The sequence below is a fragment of the Helianthus annuus genome, chromosome 17 (genome assembly GCF_002127325.2).
Source record: "Helianthus annuus cultivar XRQ/B chromosome 17, HanXRQr2.0-SUNRISE, whole genome shotgun sequence".
Classification (NCBI taxonomy): domain Eukaryota; kingdom Viridiplantae; phylum Streptophyta; class Magnoliopsida; order Asterales; family Asteraceae; genus Helianthus; species Helianthus annuus.
In genome coordinates this window covers 1,008,020-1,016,062 of record NC_035449.2, presented here as the reverse complement: position 1 = coordinate 1,016,062, position 8,043 = coordinate 1,008,020, and the positions used below count along the sequence as shown (strand labels likewise).

At 41.1% G+C, this 8,043-nt stretch overlaps 1 non-coding gene across 1 annotated transcript; it reads right to left on the bottom strand.

Moving 5' to 3' along the window:
• Positions 1-1,320: 1,320 nt before the first annotated feature.
• On the bottom strand, positions 1,321-1,427 carry LOC118489552. The gene has a single exon (XR_004887573.1). It is a non-coding gene; the product is annotated as a small nucleolar RNA R71 (small nucleolar RNA).
• Positions 1,428-8,043: the final 6,616 nt, after the last annotated feature.

The following is an 8,043-nucleotide window of genomic DNA, read 5'->3' as shown; positions in this document are numbered from 1 at the left end:
AACGGTACGGGTCGAAATGGTTCGTATCGAAACGGCCCAGCTCGAAACGGTTCGGGTCGAAACGGTTCGGGTCGAAACGGTACGAGTCGAAACGGTTCGCGTCGAAACAGTTCAGCTCGAAACGGTACGGGTCGAAACGGTTCGCGTCGAAACGGTTCGGGTCGAAACGGTACGGGTCGAAACGGTTCGCGTCGAAACGGTTCGCGTCGAAACGGTACGGGTCGAAACGGTTCGCGTCGAAACGGTTCAGCTCGAAACGGTTCGGGTCGAAACGGTACGGGTCGAAACGGTTCGCGTCGAAACGGTTCAGCTCGAAACGGTTCGGGTCGAAACGGTTCAGCTCGAAACGGTTCGGGTTCGAAATGGCTAAAAGTGTAAAAAGGGGCTTAAATACTCATCAAAAATATATCGCACCGACACACATCAAGTTTTTGGCGCCGTTGCCGGGGACACAAGGATTTTAAGAAAGTTAGGAATCAACGGCCTAATCATATTTTTATTTTTCTTTAATTTTTTTAGGATTTTTTCTTTAATTTTCAGCTTCTGCAGAGCTCAGCACGGGGCCGTGCCTGATCGGACACGGGCCGTGCTCAGCATCATTACTGGCAGTTTTTGTTTTTTAAGTTACAGAACGCTGACCACGGGGCCGTGTCGGTGCAACACGGGGCCGTGTCCAACTTCCAGTAACTGGGATCTGGAAAACAATCACTGCAATTCCGACCACGGGGCCGTGTTCGCTCAACACGGGGCCGTGGTGAACCTTCTGACCAACATTCTTTTCTGTTTTTATTGCAGGACTTGGAACCCGACGCCAACCTCACGTAGTGTATGAGCTCCAGTTCCAATAAAGACATAAAAGAACCGCTAGAAGAACCCGAACGCTTTCTCAGAAAAAGGTTAAAAGCCAAAAACCAAGAGAAGGTTTCGGGTGATCCACCTCCAATGGCGGACCAACGTACCCTTATGGATTATCTACGGCCCACCGTAGGTAATCTAGGCGCCGCTATCAATGCTCCGAATGTCGAAGCCAATAACTTCGAACTTCGACCGCATTTGATACAAATGCTCCAAAACTCCGCAACCTTCCACGGGCTTGCGGACGAGGATCCCCATCTACATATAACTAATTTCTTAGAAATATGTGATACCTTTCGGATCAATGGAGCATCAAACGACGCCATCCGCCTCCGTATGTTTCCATTCTCACTAAAAGACCGAGCGAAAGCTTGGCTCAACGCCCTCCCAGCTGGATCGGTAAACACCTGGGATGAACTAGCCCAAAAATTTCTATATAAGTATTTCCCTCCTGCTAAAACTGCTAAATTAATGGCTGAAATTAATACATACTCACAAGAGGATGGGGAATTCTTATACGAAACTTGGGAAAGGTTCAAGGAGCTATTAGGCAAGTGTCCCCATCACGGCCTCGCAATATGGCAACAAGTATCCACTTTCTACAATGGATTGTTGCCACACACTAGGCAGACACTTGATTCTAGCTCCGGGGGACTTTTAGGTAACCGACGCCCACATGAAATATATAATCAGATTGAGAAAATTGCTCAAACCAATTTTCAATGGCACACCCCCCGGGGAAATAAGTCTATCGCCCCAGGCGCCCATAAGGTCGACGAAAGCACTTCTTTACAAGCCCAAATCGAGGCCCTTTCTTCAAAGATAAAAAAATTAGAAATGACAAAAACAGTCTCGGTTATGGCTTGTGAAGGGTGTGGTGGGTCACATGAAAATTGGAGTTGCATGAAAGAAACGGACGATCAACAAGAAATGGTAAACTACATTGATAATAGACCTAGGCCGTCGGGTCCCCCAACGGGAACTTACAACCAAGGATGGCGAAACCACCCAAATCTTGGTTGGAGGGAACCCGGCAATAGTAGTAACCAACAAACCCAACGAACAAACTTTCAGCAATCAAGAAATGAGTCACAAAAATTTCACTCAACAACAAGGTGGACGAGAAAGGCTCGAAGATACTATATCTCGCCTCGTCTCTGACACTGATAAGAAAAACTCGAAAAGATTTCTACAATTAGAATCTAATTTTAGGAATCAACAAGCTAGCATTCAAAACATAGAAAAACAAATAAATCAAATAGCTCAAAACTTTTCCGAGAGACCGCAAGGCGCATTACCTAGCAATACCGAAACAAACCCAAAGGCGCAAGTTCACCTCATCACACTACGAAACCGCACCGTAGGGCCTGCAGAAGTACCACCACATACGGAAGAAACAGTGCCAACACCTCTGCAGGAAAAGAACTCTCCTCCATCACCAGAGCCTACCAAGGCTCCTCGAGTTCCGTACCCCGGTAGGTTAATTCGTCAAAAGACAAATGAGCAATTTGCAAAATTCGAAAGTCTGTTAAAACAATTGCATGTCAATATTCCTTTTATCGAAGTCCTAACCCAAATGCCCAAATACTCTAAATTTATGAGGGACTTCCTTACGCATAAAAAGAAAATTGAAAATTTGCAATTAGTTAATTTAGGCGAAGAATGCTCTGCCCTCGTACTCAATAAACTTCCCCAAAAGAAAATCGATCCCGGAAGTTTCACGATTCCATGTTCAATAGGGGAATCGCCCATTCGCAATGCCTTAGCCGACCTAGGGGCCAGCATTAACCTCATGCCCTCATCAATGTTCAAAAGGCTTGGCTTGGGAACCACGAGCCCTACAAAAATGAGCATACAACTCGCTGATCGATCCGTCAAATTCCCACAAGGTGTCATCGAGAATGTCTTGGTAAGGGTAAGCAGATTCGTTTATCCAGCTGACTTTGTCATACTCGATATGGAGGAAGACACCAAGGTCCCCCTTATACTAGGGAGACCCTTCCTTGCCACAGCACAAGCAGTGGTAGATATGAATGACGGGACACTCACTTTGAGGTATGGGGATGATGAAATGAAGTTCGGAGTTGGGAAGAGAATAGAGGACGACGACCCAGTCAATTACATGAAGGTTATTGATTCAAGCTTGGATGCCGCTCTCCGACGGTGTAACATGGGAAGCCAGGCATTCCGCTCAGAAGATATATAACCTCGAATCGGGTCTAGCCAAGGACCCTTATAAACGTGGCGCACCACGGAGGCATTCCGCGGAACTATCCTTAGTTTAGTTTAATCTTTTAGTTTTTGCAGAATAAAGCACACTCATGGTGGTAATGGATGAAAAAGGGAATGAGAAAAATGGAACCATGCACGAAGAACAGAGCAAGCCGACACAAATCTTCATAACAGAAGGCTCAACACGGGCCGTGCCCAACCAACACGGCCCCGTGCTGAGCCCCCTGCAGAAAATCACCCAGTTCAGGTAACTGGACACGGGCTGTGTTCAGCGGACACGCCCCCGTGTCCAGGCTTCTGTTTCAATTCTCTAATTTTTGTTACTGGCACTTGACCACGGGGCCGTGCCCGGTCAACACGGGGCCGTGTCCAGGATGCCAGTAACACAAAACTTTGCTTTTAAACCCACTTTTACACATTCTAATCAACCAAAAACATTATTTTTGGACACATTGAGGACAATGTGTAATTTAAGTGTGGGGGGTATGCTAAAACCTTGAATTTTGCAAATCCTAAACACAAGCCTTACACAAAACTCTATTGGAACCGCTAAACACCCCAATTTTTTTCAAAAACTTTTTTATTTTTTTTTTATTTACTTGTCTTAGTTTAAGTTGGGAATAACAAGTTCTAAAAAGGTTATATTTTTACAAATTTACAACCGATAGCGTCGTGATAACAAAGAACCAACATAAGGAAATTATGAAACGGCATAACAAGTCTAGTTAAAAATTCGATTATATATACTTGATCACATTAAAAACCCATTCCCACAAAAGTGAGTTTTGAGCCTTTATTGAGCATAAAAATATACACTTTTAGACTAAATGCTCATTTTTCGTTTCTTGTGTGAATAGCCGCTTGGTTCTTACAAATCTAGAACTTGCCACGACGATACATTCCCGGTCCTTACCAACTTAAACCCAAGTAAGTAAATGATAGAGGCATTAGGACTAACCATTTTTTCTTTCAAAACCATTATTTTTCAATTTTTTTTTATCACCTACCCAAAATCCCCCTAGATAGCCCCTTTGAGCCTAAACCTTTCATTTCATTACCCAAAAAAAAAAACCCTTTTACCCACCAAAAACCTTTTTATTTTTCACCCTTTATTTTAGTAACAAGCTCGGTTTTTCGTAAACTCGCCGTTTTAAGGTGATCAAAAAAAAAAATATTTGAATAAATGAAGTCAAAAACAAACAAAAGCTATATAAAAGCTTGTTTGGAGAAATACTTCAAAAATAAAAAGTCACTAAAAACAAGGTATTTTACGAAAACCGAAGCTTTTTACGATTTTCGCCCTTTTTACTAACCACTAACCCAACCACCCACCTTTAACCCAAGCCTAACCCTTCACCCAAAAGTCCTCTTGATATTTACAAAGGTAAAAAGTTAAAAAGGAGGAGGATTGATTGCTTGGCAAGCCTATGGAAGGCGTAAGTTCCATGCCGCTCTCGAGTGATTCACTAAAAATATACACCTTCGGCCGAGTGTTGAGTGATCCCCCGTGAGGTATGTGAACTTGTATATAAATGGAATTTTAATAAGGTATGCTATGCCCAAATAAGTAATTTATCTTATGAAACGTTCAAAATAAATCATAACGAATAGGATTGTAAATAAATAAAAATAAAACTTACAAAGACCTTGGATTCCCGACACTCTAGGACAAGCTAAAAAAACTTCTCTTCTACCTATTCCATTTGGGAGTGTAAGCCACATTTAAAGAGTTTTGCTTGAGGACAAGCAAAAGTTCAAGTGTGGGGGTATTTGATGTGTGTAAAATGCAACATATAAATCACATCAATTAAGGCATAAAACTAACCCTTTTTAAGTACTAATGTTGGAAAAAGAGTGTTTTTGTCTTCCTTTTGTATTTTCAGGATGAAATGAGCTCAAAATCACAAAAGAAGCAAAAAGACAACTAATTCTAGCATAAATACAAGAAAAGGAACAAAAGTAGACTGCCCGGACCCTCAACGGCACCTCCCAAGGCAAAGAAGAGAAAACAGAGTCTGAACACGCCCCGTGTCCAGCGAACACGGGGGCGTGCCCAGGAAGCAGCAGAAAAGACAAAACAGTAGAAGCTTCCATTGCCCACCACGGGGCCGTGTCCAGCGGGCACGGGGGCGTGGTGAAAGTACAGCAGGCGCATTAATTGTAATTGCGAATTACAATTAATGAAGAGAGAGAATGTTAGACGGGCACGGGGCCGTGTCCAGCGGACACGGGGCCGTGTCTAGGGGTGTTCAAAAAAATCCGAATCCGAAACCGAATCCGAAATATCCGAAAATCCGTATCCGAAATATCCGAATTTTCGGATATCCGATTTTTCGGATATCCGAAAATCGGATAATCCGAAAATTCGGATTCGGATTCGGATAGTGATTTTGAGAATTTTCGGATAATCGGATTATCCGAAAATATCCGAAAATTTAATTTTTATTTTTTTCGGATATCCGAATATCCGAAAATATCCGAAGTATCCGAAAAATATCCGAAGTATCCGAAAAATATCCGAAATATCCGAAAAAATATCCGAAATATCCGAAAAATACCCGAAGTATCCGAAATATATCCGAAATATCCGAAAAAAATATCCGAAATATCCGAAAAATATCCGAAATTTATATTCGGATATCCGAAACTATCCGAAAAATCCGGTTCTAAATATTAAAAAATAATAAAAAAATAAAAATTAAATAAAAAATTGGATATTCGGATATCCGATTAGATATCCGAACCCGAATCCGAAATTTCGGATATCCGAAAATCGGATATCCGAAATTTCGGATTCGGGTTCGGATGTCAATATTTCACTATCCGAAATTTCGGATATCCGATTTTCGGATATCCGAAAACCGGATTATCCGATCTTGAACACCCCTAGCCGTGTCCAGCCTTCTGTTCAGCCTATAAATAGAGGATCTTGGTTCCATTCTCTCTCATCCCTTGGCACACCACCTCTCTCACACTTCATCCACCACCCACCACCACCATAACACCATCATCCACCACCATCATCCATTGTCCATCATAGAGTGTGTGAGTCGTCTCGGGATCCAAGATTGATAGTAAGAGTTCTTGACAATCAAGGCCATGTTTGCCTAAGTCTCTTACATCACTTGGTGAAGACAAGTGTTTAGTATAATACTTTTTATTTTTAATCTTTTGCACTTTTTATTTGGTTTTGTATTAATGACTTTAATAACTAGTTACTTATGTTGAAGGTGATCTTTCCTTATCGTTTGTCCGTGGTGTCTTGTCATTATTTTACTGTCTATATAAAATAAAAGATTTTCACCATTCATATCTCCACGGTCTATATGGAGATATGTTGGCTACCTGGTCGGGGGTTAAGGGAACGGTTTGGTAAGGGTCTTGCCCTTGTTCAGCGTTTAGAGGTCCTGCTTGGGACCTGGGTCAAATTTAGTAGGATCTCCTTCAATGCCCATAGGTATTGGATGGCGGGGATCCAAACTCTTTGACCCCCTCATAAGTTAACTACTATTAATACTATAACCCGGCTATTTAGGACTGTATCCCTGCTGACTCAGACTACTTAGCCGAGGGTAACGTCACCGCCGAAAGCGGGGCCTACCACAATTTGCATTAATAACTTAATTCATTATCTTTCAATAATCCGACCCTTTAGGATTGTATCCTTGCTGACTCAAACTACTGGGTTGAGGGTAGCGTCGCCTTCAAAAGAGGGGCCTACTACAATAACTAAGATAATCTCTTAAACAAGTGCAAAAGTGCGAAAATAATCAAAGGTTATACTAATACACGTGTCGGATCCAAGTGATTCATCTTGTCTATCTGTTTTTATTTTATTTTATTTTTCAGCATTTAGTTAGTTTTTATTTTTCTTAGTTTAAAACATTTTTCTAACTTTTTGATTTGGTTAGACGTTGAGGATAAACCGGTACTAAAAGCTCTTGTGTCCTTGGACGACCTCGGTATCTTACCAACACTATACTACGTCCACGATGGGTGCACTTGCCCATATGTGTGTTTAGTGTTAGTAAATATCGTGTTTTATAAATTTAAAACTTGGCTAAAAGTGTAAAAAGGGGCTTAAATACTCATCAAAAATATATCGCACCGACACACATCAGTTGCTAAATCATGCCAACATAATTTGAAATTAGTAGTCGATTAGTTGTTTTTATTCCTTTGTTATTTTTTTGGGCTTTTCAAATTAACTTTAGTTTGTATTATTGTGTATTGAATCAGCTTGCAAAGCTAGGACGGGATCGCAGGTGTCACTTCAAGGTATTTTTTGGTTTATTTCTTTCAAAGGTGAATTCACACGTCACGCGTGGCGCGCCACACATAAATGTCATCATCGTCACGCGTGTGACTTGATATCGCCGTCGCAACGCGCGGCGCGGGTAAAAAACTAGTTTCTCTTGAATATAAAAGTATTACCCATTTCGACCCCTTTCGAAAGAGGCTATGACGTTGACTTCCAATGCCTTTGTGTGAAATTGAGCAAAAATGAGATTTTTCCGCATCTTGGCGGGGCGATCGAGATGGTTATGTGATTGACTGCCTTCACGTGGCAATGTGCAACCTTGGCGGATTTTTCCTGTTGTTTATATATCCGAGCCTCATAACCGTTTTATTCCAATTTCTAGACTGTTTACATAGTTTTGAAGTTTTTCTATGGATGTTTTTTAGTTGTACTCCAGAAAAATTCTTGTCACTGATTAATTAAATAACATTTAACCGTTTAAAAATAAAATTATGGACTTAGATGCGATTGAACTATTTATAAGCATTCAAGTTGGAAAACATTACGCTTTCATGTGTTTTATCTTGTTTAATTAACCTTTTAAACTTTGAAATTCGGTCTACTTGATATTTTTTTTCACCTGATGAACTAAGATATCTTATAAAACATCGTAGAAGATAAATAAATAGACAAGATTAAGTAATCACATGTGAATA